Source organism: Pezoporus wallicus, unplaced genomic scaffold, assembly GCF_028554395.1.
Source record: "Pezoporus wallicus isolate ANWC-B61680 ecotype Strahan unplaced genomic scaffold, APGP_CSIRO_Pwel_v1 contig_8542, whole genome shotgun sequence".
Classification (NCBI taxonomy): domain Eukaryota; kingdom Metazoa; phylum Chordata; class Aves; order Psittaciformes; family Psittacidae; genus Pezoporus; species Pezoporus wallicus.
Window position 1 is genome coordinate 3858134 of NW_026640148.1, and position 20151 is coordinate 3878284.

Sequence of the window (20151 nt, forward strand, 5' to 3'; positions counted from 1 at the left end):
AACTAAGGAAGGCACTTCATCCACAATCATCAAAACATCAAAAATCAATAGACCTTTTTTTAAGGCACATTTCGTGTTCTGAGAAGAACTTATTCATTAAATAGTTCTGTAGACAGAGGAAAAGAATGTCTTCAGAATCAACTAGATAGAATGAATTTCACCTACAGTTACATTTATCCTAGTAAATTAAATAGGTTCAGGAAGCTCTTCTAGGCACTGGAACTTAACTGTTAAATTGTTAGAACAGTACTCGTCGTGTTTTGGGCTAGTCAAACTTCCCCTCCCAGTTCTAAGGCATATTCTGGAAGCTAGCATAAATTTATGTTCCCAATAAGAAATCTATATCGGAACACCCTGTTTTGAGAGCTGAAAGAGTCCAGAAGCATGACTCCAGATAATGTTAAGCCATTTCCTCTTTATGCCAGAGAGTGGTTCTGGGTAAATTTAATTAAATGTGCTATATGTAGTTCACAGGGCTGGTTCTAAATGGTAAAAAGGAGAAAAAGTAAATGAGAAAAAGACCATTATCTCTTTTTAGTTCTAGAAATGGCAAGATAAATGGGGATAACCAGTTATGTCCACTTGAAGTTAGTCAACTTAGATCCTCAAAGAGTGACCAAGTTTTACTCAAATGTGGGAGAAGTCCTGAAATTTCATATATCAGAGAATTATCATAGAAATACTGATATTTAATTATAGCATCATAAAAAAGATACTTTCAAGCCTACTTTTAACCTTTCTTAAATTTCAAAGACCAGAACATAAATGAAGTATTCAGAATGGCATGTGCTATTAGTTATTCTGTGTTACAGCACTGACAAGAATCTTGATGACAAAAGTGAAATCCAGTGGTTATAAGATCTTTTTGCAAATTATCACCACAATACTAAGAAAATAGGACAATGAAGTTAATACTACTTCAATGAAGATTATGAATTATATGACAACTGTCTGGATACTGGAATACAGTATTCCTTAATATGTGACCATAGGTTCTACATGAAGCAAAAAAAAAAAAAAAATTGGTACAGATAGAAATCTTCCACTCTTGTGTTCTCTAGATGTTTTTTTACATAGTATAACTTTGTGTATAACAGATTAATTCAAAATTAATTTTAAAAGACTGTAGGGATGGCATAAAATAGTCCCTAACTACAATCATGAACCATGAAAGCAGGAAAAATGGGGTTTTTTAGCTATCAAGTCAAGCATAGCTCATAGTATTATTTTTTTTCCTTTTTTTTTTTTTCCTTAAAGGTTCTGGGACTTTGTTGTGAAGCTAAAGATTGAAGGGATCCGAGCTTTTGTATCGAAGTTTCTCAATGGGGAACTTATGGATGGGTTTTTGTGTTTTCAAGGAGGAGTACTAGTATATATGTAAAACCACCTATAAAAACTCCTCGCAAATTGTCTAATATATAAAATCAAACTTAATTTCCCATAAATTTACACTTGATGTAATCCTCTGGAGTATTATGAAGTGGATATAAAGTGTTATCCTCTCAAAACTAGTTCTATGAATCCTCTTCAGCATGTCTTTATAGAGTAACAGATGGAAGACTATCAAGTCCTCTTGTTATAAACCTAACAGTTGTGTGAACCTCATGCCTTTTATGCAATGTCAGTTATTAGTTGATAACTAGCATTTAGTGTGAGTTGGGTCATTCATGGTCAGGCATATTATACTTCTTGCTATTCTGTTGGACTTGCACTTCCTCAACAGAATCCACGACTACTACAAAACCCATGAAGCATCCGCAGGTTCACTGTCAGTTTTGAAGAGGTCCTACCAGGCTACTGTTTTTCACTGCTTTTACACTGTTCCTTAATGTATTTGATCTACTGGGGAACCATCCACTGTAGAAATTTTATTCCATTTTGGGATCATGTTTCTAGCTCCACTCAGCTTAGGCAGTTTGGTTCCTGCCAAAGTCTTCCACCATGTGAATGTGATTAAGGCAGTAACCTAGACTTTAGTACGCAGCTGTTTAAAATTGGAGGAGACTAGCTTACCAATAAAAGGTTCCCTTACAAAGCAGCTGCTCTGTAGCTCTGCTGAGAAAATGTGGTATGCTGGGGGTAGCAATTCTATGATCCTGATTTTGTTTGTACCTTTCAGCTTCACTGCAATGGTTGAGCTCCTAAGTAAGGAAGGAGATCTGTTTTCTCCCACTGAAGAATTGAGAGGGGAATGTCAATTGTGTTCAGACAAATCGCACCCTGTTGATGCTTGTAAGTAGAAGTTTTAATATCTAGATGGACTTTTCTGGAATAAAATGGGCATTTCAATGCTTAAGCCTTACTGAAAAGCCTGTTGGGATCCAGCTCTGAAGTGTACTAACTGACTTTAAAAAATGAGCTAGCATGTAAGAGTTTACTATTCAATGCTCATTTAGCAGCAGCTCTAGTATAGTCACTGAATATAGTGGTATGTAAAATAGTGGCAGCAGGAATACTCTGTTTCCAGAAAAAAAAAGGTTGAACCAGGCAAATAAAGTACCATTGATAAAATGTTAGGTCTTCAAATATTAAACCTAATTCAAGGTATTCTAAGCTAGATTAACTGGGTACTGTTAGGGGCCACTGGAGTTTGAATTTTTGTAAGAAGTGTTAGGTTTCTGAAATATACTGTACAGTTGAAATAAGCCTATTAATAGCCCTATTTTGAGATGTGGCAGCTGAAAAACTTGTTAGTATTTTTACCATTAAATAATTTTGCTTTTTTTGTTCTGTTTGCAACAATGCAATTAACAGCATGTGCTAGAGAAGCTTTATTTTTATTCTGAATAGATTATTAGTGCAGTACATAATAAGTTGCTTAAATTATGCAATTACAAAAAAAAATTAAATCTTTCCTTGCTTGGTTTTGCATAATAATGAATTCCACAGCATATTGTGTATTCATGTATATCCAAGTAACATTTCTCCATCATCCATAAGGCATGTGCTGCTGTTAGATTAAAAAGAAAACAACTATAATAATGATTTTTAAAACCAGAGCAGCAGACTTTGATTGGGATCTGTCATGAAGAAAGTAAAGGATACTAATGTTTGGTGATTTAAGATTCAATTTGACAGATACGTGTAGGTGGGTATCTGAACTGATAAAGAGGAAAAAGTGTAGTTCTGTAAGTTACTGACTGACAGGGGCAATGCCTCCAAGGACTAAACTAATAAGGGCCTCATTCTGAAATCAAGTGGAAAACTTAAGGTTGTTTCAATGATCTTCTTTGGATTTTTTTCTTTGGTTTGGGTCAAGTAATCACCATGAGTCTGATCACCACAGTGTGGTTTCGTTCAGGGGGTTTTCTTTTCGATTATGCCCTGGAGTGCCAGTGTACTCCATGTGAAAGTAAGTTTTCTTGCACATTTCAGTTAATTTTCTTTTTTTCTGGACCTTACCAGTTGGGAAGAACTTGCACTATGAAAGTAACTTTCTGATTTGACCATTGCTGAGAATCAGGTATTAATATGAATATTGTAAGTAGCTTTAAAAGTGCTTGTAAAAGCACTAAATAGCTAGGTCAAGGACCTTACTACCACATTTACGTGCTTTGTATTGCAACATAGGGTAAACAGAATTAGTGATTCCATTTCTTGATGGTAGTCTAGCATTATCTATCTATTTCTGTTTTTTTACCATCAAAACAATAATGCTGATCTGCATTATCATTTTTCTTCCTGCTTAAGAAGCTCCCATGTTTCTAACAATTTTCATGTCTTTCTGTTGTTTTGATTTCTGCTGTAGTTTTCATAGGTGTTTTTGTGAGAAAGTATTTCAGTTTTTCATACATTAATGGAATACTACACTGATTTTTACAATTAATTTTCACTTTTAATTTTTGGTTAAAAGGTAGACTGTTGTATCATGTTCTTGACTTAGCTTTTGTAATAGAAAATGAAAGCTCTGCCACTAGGGAACCACAGAGCCAGGTTCAATGGAATAAAGCTAAAATGCCTTTTCCTTGGTTTTTAAAGCACACAGCTGCAGACGCTTGCTCTTAATTATGCAGCAGCAGTGACTGAGCTCCATTTATGTTTGTATTTCTGTTTTTGAAAAATGAAGCATTGAGCAGCATACATCTTCCCCAATATATGAAAGGGAGCTAGCTGCTGCTAAAGTGTAACCACAGGTAAGAAGAGAAGGGGGAGCTGGGATGGATAAAGGGAGGCACAGGAACGGAGGACAATCAGTAACATTATATGTTTTCTAATGTTGTTTTGAATTATTTATACTTAGAATAACTGAACAGTAAAATTATAATAAGAGTACATTTTATACTTTTCTGTTTCCAAAATCAGTATAGCATATGCTGAGGAAAATAGCAGACTTTAAAATCTGTATTTTGTAGTTACTTCAATGATTTAGGGCCTTAGTCTCATGTAAATAAAATTAATCTTGTCAGTAATTTCAGTGGGGTTTTCATAGCTCCTGATGTATGATATGAGCAAAAGGAACAATGAATATATTGCATTTTTAGGGTAGAAAGTTTTTTAGAAAGCAAACAGTCAATTTCAGAAAATACAAGTGCCCAGCCAAAAATATATCTGAGGGTTAAAAAGTATTGCAAAGCGCAAACCTTACATATAACATTACATGACACTTGTAAAACTTAAGTTGTTATTTATAACACTGATTTCCTCTAACAGTTGGCTGAAAGTTGTATCTGGTAGTTAATACATTAGAACCTCTTGCAACAAAAAAGAAAGAAAAATGTTGTTTACTCACATTTTCCAGCTTTCTTCTTGTTATGCTTAATGGTACCCACCTGCAGCAGGACACAAAAGACAACACAGATGTTCCTGTGATGAGACTGAAATGAGAACTTGTATCAGCTGCAAAGAAGTCAGTCTTAAGTACATACTATTGTTATTACCTTACCCTTTGGATTTGGATTGCAGCGTGGTTTTGAATATAAGGAATGAATATTATTGAAGGGTTTGGATTATGTGACCCTGAGGTTGGATGCATGGATGTTGTTTCTGCTAATACAATAAGTACATTAGTTGTAAAATGCTGATTTTTTTTTTTTTTTCCATTTCCTTGAACTGCATGTTTTTATAACAACTTTTTCAGAATATATCTTGGCAAAATATTTTTTTTTCCACAAAGCTCTATGCCAAAGGGTCTTGTCCATAGTGGGCATATGCTATTGACTGCACTGCAGGCAGTCCCCTTGCAGATGATCTGCTGCTCCAAGATGGTCAAAGATTAATTCTGCTACATGCTTTATTGAATGATAGCAAGCTTAATTCATTGCAACCTTATGGTAGCTCTATGGTGTCCTCCTACAATGACTGCCCCTTGGAAAGAAGATTGTTAGGCTACTGCTCTTCTGTCAGTATAGTCCTGGTTTGTGCAGGCTGTCACAAGGCCCATAACCTTTGCCAGTGAATGAGTCACAAAAAAGATAAAGCAGAACCTGATGTTCCTGTCTTTTCATATAGACAGGGACGGTGTGATATTGCTTAAAAAAAACTGTCAGCAGTTGACACCACTTGGAATAAAAGTCCTGTTGTCATTATTAGCAATACTGAGACAGGTCTTTAAGATACTCTTATTGCACACCAAATCTGAATTAAACACTAAACTTTTGAAAATGGACAGTTGTGCTCTGAAGCATTCAGTGTAGTGACCCACATTCTGTACTGTTTATTAATTTTCTTACAGATGCAGACTTGCTAACTGTTCAAGAAAACTTTGTTTGCTTTCTAGATCAAGTGAAATTATTTGCATACAAAACCATGTTCTTTCTTGTCAGTTTCTCCAGGAACAGATTTTCTCTGCCTATAATTTCAATGGTTTTATAACTATTTTAATAGAGATGTCCTCAAGTAAATATGAGGTTTGAAAAGCAGCTGAAGTTTATATTTTAATCATGGCCTATCCCATTACGTTGGACTCAGAAAAACATATTTGTCCCATATTGAAATTATAGCTGGGGTAGGTATTTTAAGAGTATGTCCCTTTCTTGGGGGAAAAATCCTGCTGTATTTTTATTGTGAATGTCATTCTAGCATTGTTTCAAATATTTGCATCTCTGATCATGACAGCAAACTATCCCAACTGGCTTTGAATAATTTGAATACAGCAATGAAGGGGTTATGTTAGTTTTAAACATAGTTGGTTGAAATCAATTTCATTTGACATAGTTTTAAATGGTAATTCAATAAAAGTGTTTCTTATCAATGCTTAATAGTGGCATGTATAGGTGCATATGTGGGCAGGAGAGGAATAAACAATTACTGTAAAACAACTACTGATCTTAAGTGCTTTTAAAAGCATTGTTGCAGCAATGTGGTTAAGAGGCAGATGAAATTCTGTGTAGGGTAAGGTATGAAGTTATATTGAAGCTAAGGACTGAGGCTGATCAGTTCTAACTTATCAAGAGCAATTAAACTCAAAATGTAAAATTTGAGAAGAGGGGAAAAATAGAAGATTAAAAAAACCCCTAATTTCTTAGAATGAGAAGTTAGTGATGTTTATAGACGTTTCCCTTGCTCTCCTTAATATAAAACTAAATAAATAAAACATCAGGAGTATTTAATGTAGTTTTCTGATGAGAAAAGGCTTTCAGGCTTCACATATTTAACCTCTTTTACTGAATACTATTTTTTTTTAAACACAAACAAGTGTCTTAATTATTTGTACACTTCAGCCAGAACATAGATTTAGTTGGGGTTATTTTTCCTGTGTATGCAGGCACATACAGTAATGCATTTTAGATGCATGTTCTTATGCAGCTGGCTTTGAGCTTCTTTGGTCTTTGGTGAACAGGGACAAGGAAGCAATTTTGCCTCTGCAGTTCTATGCAGGCACAGGTGTATTTTTAGGCCATTTGACAATGAGTAACACACTTTCCTTTCAGACGTTTTCTGGGTGGGGACTGGAACCCAGAGGTTTGCAATGAATGGACAGAGGCAAATGCTCAGAGAAATCCATGGGCTTGCAGTACGTGTGCTGCTGCTGCTGCCAATGCTGCCCGCCTGATGCCGGCGAGCTTGCTGCTGCCCCCGGCGGCGGGCTGCCCGGCGCTGGCGGAGCCCCGGCTCCTCGGGAATGCTGGGAATGTTGAGTCAGGGACTGGCAGCCCAGGGAGGCAAGGCTCGCAGCTGGCTGAGAGAGACTCGCTGAGGGGAGACTCGCTGAGGGACGGAAAGACAAGGGACAGGAGCACACAAGCCTCTCCCGGCTGCAGCAGGTCCCCTCTTCCTCCCCTCGCGGGTGTTCGGTTGCTCCGGCTCGCCCTGCTGCCTCCTTCCTCCGAGCAAATGAGGTGTCAGCTAAACGTGATGTTGTAAAATCCATGTGAGGACGAGACACAGAGGCAATGATTTGAAAGGTGAGACGCATAAACAGGAATATGGCTGTAATACATTACTGCAAATATACTGTGATTAAGGAAATTGCTATATATTGCTTTCTACAGCTGTCTGGTAGCTGAAACTAGAAATGAATTTGCAGGACAGGCTTTTTATATTGCTTCAGAAATACAGTGTAATAAATGGGACCAAGTGCACATCTTATTCTGGTAACAGAGTGCCTCTCCCTACAGAATCGTTAACCAGAAACCTCTCTTGCTATTTCTATTAAAAGCAGGCATTAGAGTCTCATTGTTTGTGCCCAGTCTTTTAAAATATTGTTCAAGTTTTCTAGGGTAGAACTGATCAGCTTTAAAAATTTCTAGTTTTATACCTAAATACTGGATCATGTTTGGTGTTTTAAAATCGTGTCGGGAAGAAAGTGGGATATTCCTGTCCTCTTCTAGTGGCTGGTGAAGGGAAACTAATGTATTATTTTGCAGTTATATAATTAATGGATACTTATTGGGGTGCCTCATTTATGATGCTGTGTGATTTATTATTTTTTAAAGATCATCTTAGGTTGGGACTGATGCATATGATAAAATCCACACATATGTCCATCAAGGATTACATATCTGTTTTGCAGAGACTACCAGAGTAGTAATATGATGGAGAAAGAATATATATTTTTTTTTATTAAGTGATTGATTTCTAGGCGGCTACCTGCTAAGCCTTGTGATGGATGGATGGGAATCTACTCCCTTAGCGGCGAATTGATATTTCCCTTTTGATGGACACAGCAACCGACCACTTGCATTGGCAGATCCAAGCTCGTTGCAAATAAGCACGGCCAATAAGTGCAGTCAGGAGGAGGGCAAATCCTACTTGTCAGGGTTAGTTTTCTGGTTGGCTTTTTAAATCAGTGGTTTCACTTAACTATTTGTTTGGTATTTGCTTTCTATTGCCGATTCCCATGCCTCCAGGTGCACGCCCAGGGCTGCCCCTCGTACGCGATCCCTTACGGCAGCTCTTCCGAGAACGAGCAGGCCCTTCCCCAGCTCCCCCCTTCGGAGGGCGGAGAAGGGGGAAGGTCTGTCCTCCCCCTTCCATCAAGTCGCTTCTCCGCTGGTCCTTCATTTTCCTGTGGCGAAGCTGAAGATGTAAAACCTCCTCCGTCTCAAGCCTGCTCCCCCTCTCGCTGCCCTGCTCTGAGGGAAGATGCTGTGGAGAGCAGTTACCGCCCTTTTCCCACCTTGGTAAACCGTACAACTCCACAGCTTGGATTCAGCCTCTTCTCACCCTACGGTCGCTCGTCTCCCAGCCCCACGGGCAGGAGGGGCTTCGGACTGTCCTCCCCATCTCGCTTCTCCTCAGCGAGCAGTTGAGAAAGCCCGACCTGGCCCAGCTCCCTATGCAGGCGCTGTGTCAGAGCGGCGCCTCCTCCCGCCACTTGCGTCCCTCCCGGGACCCCCACAGCAACCCCTCTCCCAGCGGGATTTACTTCAGTTCTCTTGACAGAAGGCTCCCCTCCTCCTCCCCAAGCCCTCACCTCTGTTGCTCGGCTAAAGCCCCTCTCTACCTCGCTGCGGGCAGGCCCTGGCAGAGGGAGGTGGCCGCGCTCGGCTGCCCCTTCCGCTCGCTGCGGGCGGGAGGCAGCGGCCTCGCCCCTCCGCTCCCCTCATCCCTGGCGGGCGGGGCGGGCGCGCCCCATCTCCCGTAGCTGCGGGAGGGCGGAGGCCGGCGCGTGCCTCGCGCGCAGCCCGATGGTCGCGGTCCTGTCCGCCACAGGAGCCCGCGCGGGGGCTGAGGGGCCCGGCTGCTCCTGAGGCGCTTCCCCTCAGCGCCCAGCGGGGCCGGGCAGCCGCCGCGGTGCCGTGCTGCTGGTGTGTGCTCTGCCTGCTCTGTGGAAGAGCGAAGGCTCTCTTAGCCGCTGTCCCCTCACGGTCTCGTCTGCTTGAGCAGTGCATTTCCTGGCTTCTTCCTTTTCCTGAATATGAAGAGGCAAATATCAGTTTCTAGGGTCTGTTCTTTTGCGCTCAGGGGGTGTTTAATGGTAAGTTTCGCCGGTTCCCTTAAGGAATATGTTTCTGTGCGAAAACCTTTAACAGTTTCCTGAAGCAATAAACTTCCACTCCAGGTCTTAGCTTCATGGGTGTGAGAATTAATTCCCACATCTGTGAGTGCTTTAAGAGAAATTTTTCAATTATTGTTATTTTTGTTTGAAGTCTCCGTGTAAAGCAGTTTTCAAAGGCATTGCAGTGAGTTAGCAATTTCATTTGTCCTAGAGGAAACTGGGTGGGGGGAAGTGACTTTCTGTCCTGCAGGTGAACGGAACTTGATTTCTTCTTCCAAAGGATTAATGAGGTAGGGGCAGCCCCTGAGGTTTATGGCTTTACAGCTCGAGTTTAAATTAAATGTCTAAACTACAAGGAAACTGTTTCCTCTTGCAAGTGCATGCAGTGTGGGGTAGACCTTCCACTGTAGAACTGAGAGATTTTGTGTTTGTTGGGTTTTTGTATTGCTAGTTAATTTTGTACTGTGTCTTCAAATTTGAAACTTCATTTCAAATGCAATGGGAAGGAGATAACATTTTGCTGGTGAAGGAGAAATCGCGTGTGTGGACTGGTTTTGAGTTTTGTTCAAAAATGTCATTTGTGTACTTGAGAATAGATAGTAAAATCGCTGACTCCAGGAAACAGTTGGAGTAAATAATTTTGAAGGGTAATGCTGGGATCTGTATTTAGGTGGTTGCTGTATAGGAGAAAGTGTGTTCAGATAGTTTTAGAGGAGACTTGGCTTCCATTACATTTAGCTCCTGTTTTAATCCTGCTCGGCTGGTGAGGTACCTAGGCTGATCCGCTGTCCACCTGAAAAGTGGAAGATGATACTGTCTTTCCTTCCTTGCTCTAGCATTGAGATCATGTGCTTTGGCTTTCTGATTCTGTGGTTTGTTTGTTTTTTTTTTTATTCCTATTCCATGAAGGTGGGTTTATGTCTAGGAAGTGTCTTCTGTCTTCAACTAAGATGTTTCCCTTTTCCAGTAGGTGGGATTTGGTTACTGAAATGGTTTTCTTCCTTCCCAAGCATGAAGGAGAAAGTTGACATGCAGAGGCATCTTTTGTTCTTTCCCATCCTACTGTGCAGAATGGAGCTCCTTGCCTTAGAAATTGTGTGTGTCTGATCTTCCTGAGCACTGACCTCCTTTTACCTTCTGTTAGTGCTTGAATGCCTTATTATGTGCATTGCACTTAAGACGCGGAGGAGAACCAGCTCCTTTTGTGTACTGTAGATAGTTTTTCAACTCCCCTAACTTACTAGTAGTCCAATTCTGATGAATGGTGATTTTAAGGTACAGTTATACATGCCAATGGCCCCTCTTATTTCTTGCCTGCTCTGAAGACTGTGGAAAGGTGGCAAAGGAAGGAGGGGCCAATGTTCTTATCAGCAAAATATCAGGTGAGCACATGCTGCCATCTTAGCGTGTATATACCTGATATTTAGAGAATTAGCTAGTCAGCATGCATGTTTGTTAGAAGAATGCGCATGTTAATTTTCTTGCTTTAGAAATACGATTCTTGCAGAACTTTGAAGGATGACTAACAGAAAAGAGTGGGTTTTTCACCCCTCAAAGAGGGTGAAGCAACCAGCCTGTGTATCACTTCTAAAGGCAACATATGTTCTCCCACCTGTATCTCTTATGTTGTTTAATGTATTTTTATCCACTATGATGCATTTGTTATCTTCTCAGTTTAATTTAGTTTGCAAAATGCCTGGGATATATGTCGAGATGATTAGTCAGATCCACCTAGGAAATATTACTGTGATACTGATTATATTTTTTTATGTGACTGCTCTTTTACTTGCGAGTTTATATTCAGTTTTAGGATTGCTGTGAAATATTTTTATGATGTTTTAGTTTTTGAGTGACTCATGTACCTAGCAATGGTAAGGTTGCCTCAGCTTACTTATTCTGCAACATTAATACTGCTTGGATAAGGCTCCATTACTGTCACATCATTTTTGTTCACAGAGACCTGGAATTCCTTCACAATATTAGAAATGCAGACTTTGAAATGTGGACAGTTTACATGTTTGGAAAGTTATATATCACTACATTCTTCTTAATTTGTAATAAGAATAATGGAGAAGTGTAGTTCAGAATTTCTGTTCTTTTAGATGGCAGATGGAATATGTCTACATTTGAGGTACATATCAGTTACAAATTGTGATTGTATGCGTGGGAGTCTTTGGTGTTTTGGATGTTTAGCAAAGCCCTAGCCTTACTGAGAGGTTTTATGAGTGGTTTTTTGAAAGGGTTATCAACTTTCTGGACTACCTTGGAAACTCTTGCAGATGGGCATTCACTGGAAATGCTTTCTGACTCATTAACAAGGGGCTTCCTTAATGACTGATGTACTTCTAATTTAGTTAAAGTATTCCACTTTCAACAAATACTGTGTATTTTTTTTTTTTAAGCTTCTCCCTCTGTTGTGCTTCTTATCTATCCCTGTAACTGAAGTCACAGTGCAGATATAGAATCCAGTAGCTAAGTTCTACACAAATAGAAAATGGAGAGATTTATTTTAGAGTTTAAACTTTCAAAAAATACTTTAAATTGTGTGGAAAATGCCATGGAATGTTGAAAGGAGTAAAGATATCAAAGATAAATGTTATAAATGGTGTGTTGCAGTTACAGAGGTAACTGTGGAGTTGAGGGAGGAAGTCACTAAAGAAAGCAATGTCTGTAATGACTGCCTTGCTGGAGATGATGCGCAGTTTATTTGGAAGGAAGTGAAAGAAATGTAGCAAAAGTGTCTGCCCTTCCTGAATTCAGTCCAACAGATCACGTGTTGCATGGAGTTTTGGTAACATGTGGGACAGTTTCCCTCCAAGAAAATAGCCCACATTACTTGATCTGAATGCTGACTTTTTGAGTGACACGCAGATTGACTCCACAACTTAGAGTTGTAAAGTAGGTATGCTTTATTCAGCGCTGAGGCACATGGGGGTTTCTCCTCCAAAAACATGTGCGCCCCCCTTTGCACTCAGTTTGTTTATATTACATATAATGTTTACCTAAACATGAAATTGCTTCGTGCCTAATACATATGCAAAACCTATTCCTGTCTAGTATTATAATTAGTTTTCTGGCATTTGTCCCATTGGTGTGCCTGTGCAGTGCCTCCTGGTGGTGGTCGTTAGGGGGTCGTGAGGATGAAGGCCTGTAGTTCTTCATCACTGCGAGTAGCCTCTTGCTTTCATGCAGACTCAGTAGGGTTTTGGCTCCTGTCCAAACCTCAGGTTCAGTACAAGCCAGTTTTATGTATCTTAAAGCAGCAACTCGTCAAGTTTGTAAATTTTGTCACTCTGGCTATCTTTTGTTCCTTTTCTTTCTAAAGATACTATTTGAACAAGAATGTCTTAAATATTAAGCTATGAATCTTATCTACTACAATTCTGCCTAACAGCTGTAACTCCTACAATTCTGCTTCACCATTCTAGCAAATTTGACTCCTAGGGTTCTGCTTCACCAAGCACAGTGATTGCTTAAGCAAGCAGGCACAATGTTAACCCTTTATTTCCCGGTATCATGGGTGTACTGTTCTACTGACTTTGAGAGGCTAACAGAACACGTTGGTGACTTTATTCCGATTCCTAAAGAAGATTTACTGTGTCCGTACTTGTGGCTACACTATTTGGCATCCATTTGGATTGCCTCATTGCAAGAATAACGAATGGACTTGGAGACCACAGGACTTGAATTTTCAGGAAGAGATTTCTCTTTGTCAAATATGCGTTGAATGCTGTTGGAGACTGTGCTTATGGTGCTTCAGTTTTCAGTATCGTTAAGTAAGCACTTTTCATGGTCAGTACGATTCATTTGCAGGTAGTCTGATAAGATACAGGTTTCATTATGTCTGATATGTGCAATGTCAGTCATTTAATGACTTTGTAAAACAGCATAGGTCTGTTACCTCTGTGTGAACTTCGAGTTACGCAGTTTTCTGTAGTGCATAATTTTCTTCAAAATACACTGTTGAAATACAGTTCTTACCACTCATGTTCTTTGAACAATTCAGATCAGTGAACGGATGTGACATGGTAAAGCACAGTTCTCTGTTGACAAGTGTGCAACAATAGTGTGAGAAATGAGTACTCTCAGGTGCTTCTCTGGAAGACAGTCTGCTGTGTAAAGCATTTTTATTTTTGATGGCTAAGCATTGGCAGTCATGAGATACCTTTGTTTTCATTTATATATCTCTTTCACAGACCTCATTTGAAATCTGCTCGATTTGTTTTTCCTTAAGGAAAATAGTTACAATAACACCTGTCATCAATATCAAATGTTCATGTTGGATGCCTGTAAGGACTTGTAAATTGCACTTGTGAGTTGGCATGATCATGCGAAGCTAAGATGGGTTCAGTGTTGGCATAAAGGTGGAAGATTGGTTTTTGCTATGAAGTTGTTAACCAACAGCCAGGAGACTGGGGAACACTTCTTAATTTTCTCTGTGAATAATTAAGTAAAAAGGTAATTCCAGAAGTGCAGTGACTTCTAATGGTTTTGGGGCAGAATTAAGAGATAATCTGCTAAATCACTTGCATTACTGACAGAGCCTGTAAATTCCTTGGAGATCATTGATCTAATGTGGTTGAGGCACAACCAGTTTCTTTTTGATGTGGTCCTGAAACATGTGCATACTCTTATAACCTAGTGAAGAGAACAGGGAGATGTTCTGCATGCTTTTCAGCTCTGATAGCTTCAAAGCATGCTGAATGCACAAATATGTGTAATATTAAAAAAAATGTAAACTGCATAGTAGATATTTAGGCTTGCTAAATTGTAAATATCCCAGTATTTAAGTATTAAGAAAAATCTGGGAGTTACACAGGTAGTCTTAATAGTGGATCATATGACTATTCTGTTTTTTTCTTATGTGAATGGAAGCTTTGTATTAAAAAAAGTTTTTGCTTGCAAATATATAAGCTTGTATTTAATAACATTCATGTGAACAGACTTTGTGAGTTCAATCAAAAATACTCCATTGTGTAGAAGTATCTCAGATTATTTCTAAGGTAGGCTTATGAGTTTTAAATGCATCTTAAAATGAAACGTATTACATTAATATAAATGACAGAATAGTCTTAAACATAGTTACTATGAAAACAGACAAATTTACAGGTCTAATGATAAACTCAATTTCCTTTTATTTTCAGCTCCTAGGTTTTATTCCTGATTGAGTAATTGCAGTGTTTAATGTTTGTTTAGTGTACGTGTGTGTTACCAAGTAAACAGCCTTGTGTCTCAAAGACTGGTGTGAATGTTGACAGTATAGATGTTTGATGTTGGTTGAACATGTGTAATAAGTTTGTGGCCTTTTTGTTTATTTTGTTATTATCAAAATATTGCTGATGCATTGAAAGTGTGACTTTTCCTACTGTGAACTAAATTTGTAAGGAAATACTTGCTTGATACAATATTTTTTCTGTCATTTCTGAGCATGTGACTGACTATATTGTGTCTTGTGAATCTCTTATGGCCTTATTTACTATCATGTACAGCAGGGGGAAATAGATAATAGGTGTTGCACAGTGTTTACAGAAGTTTTTAATTTGAAGCAATGTCTTTAGTATAAGCACACATACGTAAAAACATTAAAAACATTCTTTTATGAAATAAAACTATAACTTTTATGAATCTCTTGTGTGATCTTCAAAAGTAATACAGATACGGTCTTCTCACAAGCTGAATTATAAGCGCTCTTTCTGCAACGTCTAAAGCATCAAGCAGCTTGCCATATTGGTTCCTCATTTCCAGATCTTTGGAGTGATTCTTAACACATTTTGCCTTCTTGGATGGTGGTATAACAGTTGATGTAACAAGCTTCTGCTGTAGTATTCGTGAGTAAGTGTTGCTTACACTCAGAATGGGCTCTGTTAGTCCAGAGTATGTGAATAGAAAAAAATAAATACACATAATTATTCCATAAGAAAAATAGAGGTTTCTATCAGAATTGCAACTCAGTGTCATTAGCATAACAATTTAAATTTAGAAGTAACAGAAAGGACAATGGTCTTCCAGTTTTTGCTAGAAAACTTCCAGGTTTTCTTAGATCATGCTAATTTTAAGCTTTAACTTTGCAAAGTTAATTCAACACAAAGTGTTTCTGTAAACTGCTAGATAGTTATTTAAGTCAGGTGAATTTTGGCAACAGCAAAGCAAAAGTCTGATCCTTAGGAATAATTGTTAAAAGCATATACTGTTCTTCAGGATTACTTACGTTTTGGTTTTTTTCCCCAGAAGAAAGCTATTTTAGTAAAAACTTAAAGACAGTTAATTTTTTCATTGCCTGTTGTTGTTTAATAGGTACTAAACTAAGAGTACTGTTTGATGCCTTAGAATAATCCTCCACAAAAGACTGGACTTTGTAATTGTAGGCTTGTATTGATAAATGAGATTTCTTACTGAGAAAGAAATAAGAGGCAAGTGATTAACAGTTACAGGATGGAAGGTCCAATGAATACAGAGCTGGGTAAGGAATTTAGTAAGAGAGACCTGCATCCCTGCTAAGATTGAAATATTAGGAATTCTTTGGAAAGATGAAAGCTTGCCAAGACTTGAAATATCTGTGTATCCTGACAAGTCTAAGAAAAAAACCCTAGAGGTGCAGGCAGTGTTTTGAAATGTATGTGTTTCTACCCCTTGCTGTGATTAGCACCATTCGCCCTTCCTCCTCCAATGAAAATTGGGATTTTTACGTTAAAAATTGCAGCGGGATCAGGTGAATAGCAATACAGTGGAACAACTAGCTCTGGACTGTGACCTTTGATCAGTTTAACTGGGGGTATTTTACTTTGCAGGTTTGAAGCTCTTAACGACACTCTTAACGCTGGTGCTTAGTGTTTTAAACAAAGGATGATGCTAAGCGACCCTACTTCTGTTGATGGACCATTAAATCGGAATAAACTGGGATAGTGACAGTCTGCATTGGAAAAGAAGCTGCGTGCAGGTGGTACTTCTGCTTGCCCAGAATTGGCAGATACACTGCCCTATAGCTTTTTATAAAGACTCAGTGTGTTCTCTTGCAAAACCAATTAAATTAGATGTGATGGCTCTGCCATTGCTTGGCTATAAAAGCCTTTTTTAATGATCTGGCTTCAGGTCTTTAATGTTTGACACAGCATAAGAAAAATGAAATAAAATAAACCCTAAATTCTTGCCTCCCTTAGGAGAGGAGACTGTTTTGTCCCAAAGAGACTTTCTTTTGTCACATGCAGGAGTGTAGGAAAGAATTCCTGTAGTGGAAGTGTTGGAGATAAAATTGGTTTTTCAACAACAGAGACTTAACTTGGAAAATACAAAGTAATGGAGGTGTTGGTGAAGTTTTAATCTTACTTTCTTTTAAAGCATGTTTCTAATTAATATTATGCTTTTAAACTGTTTTGAAACAATTACACTGTCTCTAACTTTGTAATAAAGAGGAAAAAGTCAGTGCATTGGAAGAAGTACCTGTACTGGATGCTAGCCTTGTTTAAAACTGAAACTTGTATACAAGAGAATTAAGAAGGTATTGTTGACTCTTTGCCTAAATCTGCTGGAGCGTAATAGAATTGACAGTCCTGATAATTCAGTCAGAAGTGCTTTTTTTTTTTTAATACTTTTTAATACTGCACTTTGAGCAAATATTTCCATTGCTGGAGTTTTCTGATTGCATGAGAAGTACTCATTACTGTCACTGTACCTGATGACATTAGAATGCCTGACAGCTTTATTTTCCACATATATTATTAGGATGCATATTCAACAGCCATTCCTATTTTCTCCTTCACATACCATTTCATTTTGTATGAAATGAAAATGAAAGATATGCATGTGTGATGAGCTGTTCCTGTGAGGTGAGAAATGCCCATAGTTTCATTTAGCATTGGTGGATGTTCAGGGACATGACCAACTTGAAAACAAACTTTGAAACTGACTTTATACACAGCTATGTATGTACTATTTTCATAACTAACTACAAGACAAAGCAGATAAATGAATGTTTATTGACAAGTAAATAGAAAATTTGTTGTACAGGCTGTAGCAAGACTTAGATTGACATTAGAAATCTGGATTCAGGACATTAAGGCACTTCAACTATGATGATTTTGTTTTTAAAGTTACGTATATTTTGTTTTTCAAACTTCTATGGAATAGTAGAATAATAGCCAGAAATAGGTGATTTTTCTTATGATTAAAACCAGGGGAGATAAGTAATTTGATTAGTCTGGTAAGACTAATAAGTATGAACAAATAATTACTTTGCTCTTCTAAAAAAACCAGTGCAGGTTTTGTACTAACCCTACATGAACCAGCATTTTGTTCATTCTTTTTTTTCTACTTTATTAAAACGAGACATGCCATGCTGCTCAGATTAATGAAGAAAGGGTGCGTACTGTACAATAAATTTTGGTTCTCTGTATCTAGTTTGCATCAGCTTGCTGTGTTGTTTCTTTCCACCCCCTCCGCATTGGCAGAGATAATAAACATGCAAAGAACAGAATGCTCTCTTTTATGAGGATGTGTTGAGCCGCTGTTAATGCAGTCGAAGAGCTAGGTGAAATGAAATATTTCTGGCTCTTGGTCACTACTTTAAATAGACCTGCATCCCTAGACTTCTGAATACAGGGGCATACAGAGATTTTTTTTTTGTGACAGTATTAAAATGATTGTTTTAGTAAAATCCTTACTGTCTGCCAGGACGTGTTTATGGAACAGAACGTTTTCTGTGAATCTCCCTTATGTAGTGGTGTCTCAAAATACAGGAAAGATGTGTCCTGGTGCAGACCTTTGTCTTCCACAGCATCTCTTATTTTATTTTCTTGCTTTCGGTTTATACCTGGGGAGCTGTATAGTACCAAAAAAAAAAAAAAGGATTGATAGTTTTCTCACTTAGCTGTCACTATGTGTTATCTGGGGAGGATAGCTGTAAGGAAGGGGTTCCTTTAAAGCTTTTTGTAGTATTACAGATGTTTGAGCTCTTGGCTGAGTGTTATTGTTGGCAAATAGTCGTGCAAAGATATTAAGTATTTGCCTAACAGTCAAATGTACTACTGACTAGGTGCTTCTGGCCAGAGAAGGAGGCACAGAAAGTCTAAATCAGGCCTGGACCCTCTGAGCATAGTTGTCAGGATTCTTTTTACCCTCTCTCTCCATCTTGGTGTCTGTCCTGGCCCAACTCTGTCTGCCTATGAAGATGGTGTAAAGAGTCAGTATGTAAAATTTATTGACACAAAGTCAGAAAGTTGCTCCATGCTCACATACTGGTCATCAGTTGATGACGAGGAAACAGTAACAGTGACCCTTATGAAACTGACAGGGTGCCCTAGTCTGAGGAAAAAAGCCAAACTAAACCAAACTCCAAAAAGTAAATCCCTAGTAAACAGAAGGAGGAAATCAAACCCCTAGTAAACAGAAGGAGGAAATCAAGTCAATTTATCCTTCACTAAAGGTGTTTGGCTGCTGTTTAATATGAGGAATAACTTCTGTACAGTCAAGATGATACTTCAGGATTAGTAGTGAATGTGCTTCCTGAGCACAGTGTGAATATTTGCTTGTGTTATGTTTTCTGTCATGGGAATATCTCATGAGGAAAGGTTTGTCTCTGGCTCTATATCTGGTTATTGAAAATTTCTGTTTCTTGGTGTTTTTCAGCATTCTTTGATTTGATGATCCTCTTCAGTAACATTGTTAAATCTGCTGTGAGATTAGCCCCACTGTGCTGTCTAGCACCTACCTGCTTGTTGGTGAAACCTCTAATGTGAAACTGGTGAGAACTTCGTATGCACTGTGGCTTTGTGCAGAATTGGTAGCAAAGTTTAAACTCTTACCTGTTTTTAGTGGTTTGGAATAACTGATCTGAAACTGCTGGGCAGCTTAGGCTCAGAGAGACATAGAATGTAACAACCTATTCTTCTGAATTGAATGAAGGAGGAATTTAATAATTTCATTAAAACTTATTCAGATACCACAGGCTTTTTTCTGGCAAGATATAGTTTCCTTTTTTCTTTCTGAACCATCTTGATGCACAGAGCTCAGGAAACTGGCAAGATAGCTCCCAGTCTGTTCTGAAGCTAAACTACAATGCCTCCACACAATTTTTTTGTTTTCATGAAAAGATTGACAGATACAATGCAGAAAACTGTTTTTTGTAGAAGTATGTGACCAGTGAAAACCAGATCTGATGGGGTTCTGTGAAGACAGTGTTTGAATGAAACTATGATTATATGTAGAAGTAATGCATTTGGAAATTAAATTGAGTGAGACAGACCTTCTATTAGCATTGTATTAGAATCCTATGTTTTAAGTCTCCATAAAAATAGATAGTTAAAAGGCAAATAAAATTACAGTGTCAGAGACTTAAGTGATGTGGATAATGTGAATGTTATTGTCTGCAGAGTGCAGGTGATGAAGCAGAAATGTGGAAAGTAAGCTAAACCTAAGTTGGAACAGCCAGCAGGAGGTGTTTTAGTGTGGATTAGACTATTTCTTATTTGCTGGGATTTACGAGGCTGATGAAAGCATGGGTGTGTTTGGTCTGTCTGGCCTCTTCCCTCCTTCCCACTGAGAATGAATGCTTAGTTTTCTGGATCCTTTTATATCATTTTGTTTCAAAGGCAAAATGTTAAAGTTACAATCATAATGGTTAGTTTTTAAGTTGTGCATCATGGACATTAAAAAGTATTTTTTTAAGTAAGAAAGTACTGGTGCAAGTAGATCAAGTGGGTTGGACCTATCCCAGGCACAGCTACAGGTTGAGCAGAGAAGAGATTCAGAGCAGGCCTGAGGAGAAGGACTGGGGGGTG

At 38.4% G+C, this 20151-nt stretch overlaps 1 protein-coding gene across 5 annotated transcripts in view; it reads left to right on the plus strand.

Moving 5' to 3' along the window:
• The first annotated feature begins 2081 nt into the window (after window positions 1–2081).
• ERC2 (ELKS/RAB6-interacting/CAST family member 2) overlaps window positions 2082–20151 on the plus strand; it is a 498505-nt gene continuing 480435 nt past the window's right edge. For 3 of the 5 annotated variants that reach the window (XR_008973235.1, XR_008973236.1, XM_057417556.1), the window contains exon 1: window positions 2082–2232. The gene's annotated coding sequence lies outside the window, so the exon portion shown is untranslated. Of the gene's footprint in view, window positions 2233–6660; window positions 7344–9605; window positions 9670–20151 lie in introns of those variants that run through there. The other 2 variants (XR_008973233.1, XR_008973234.1) reach the window with 2 other exon arrangements.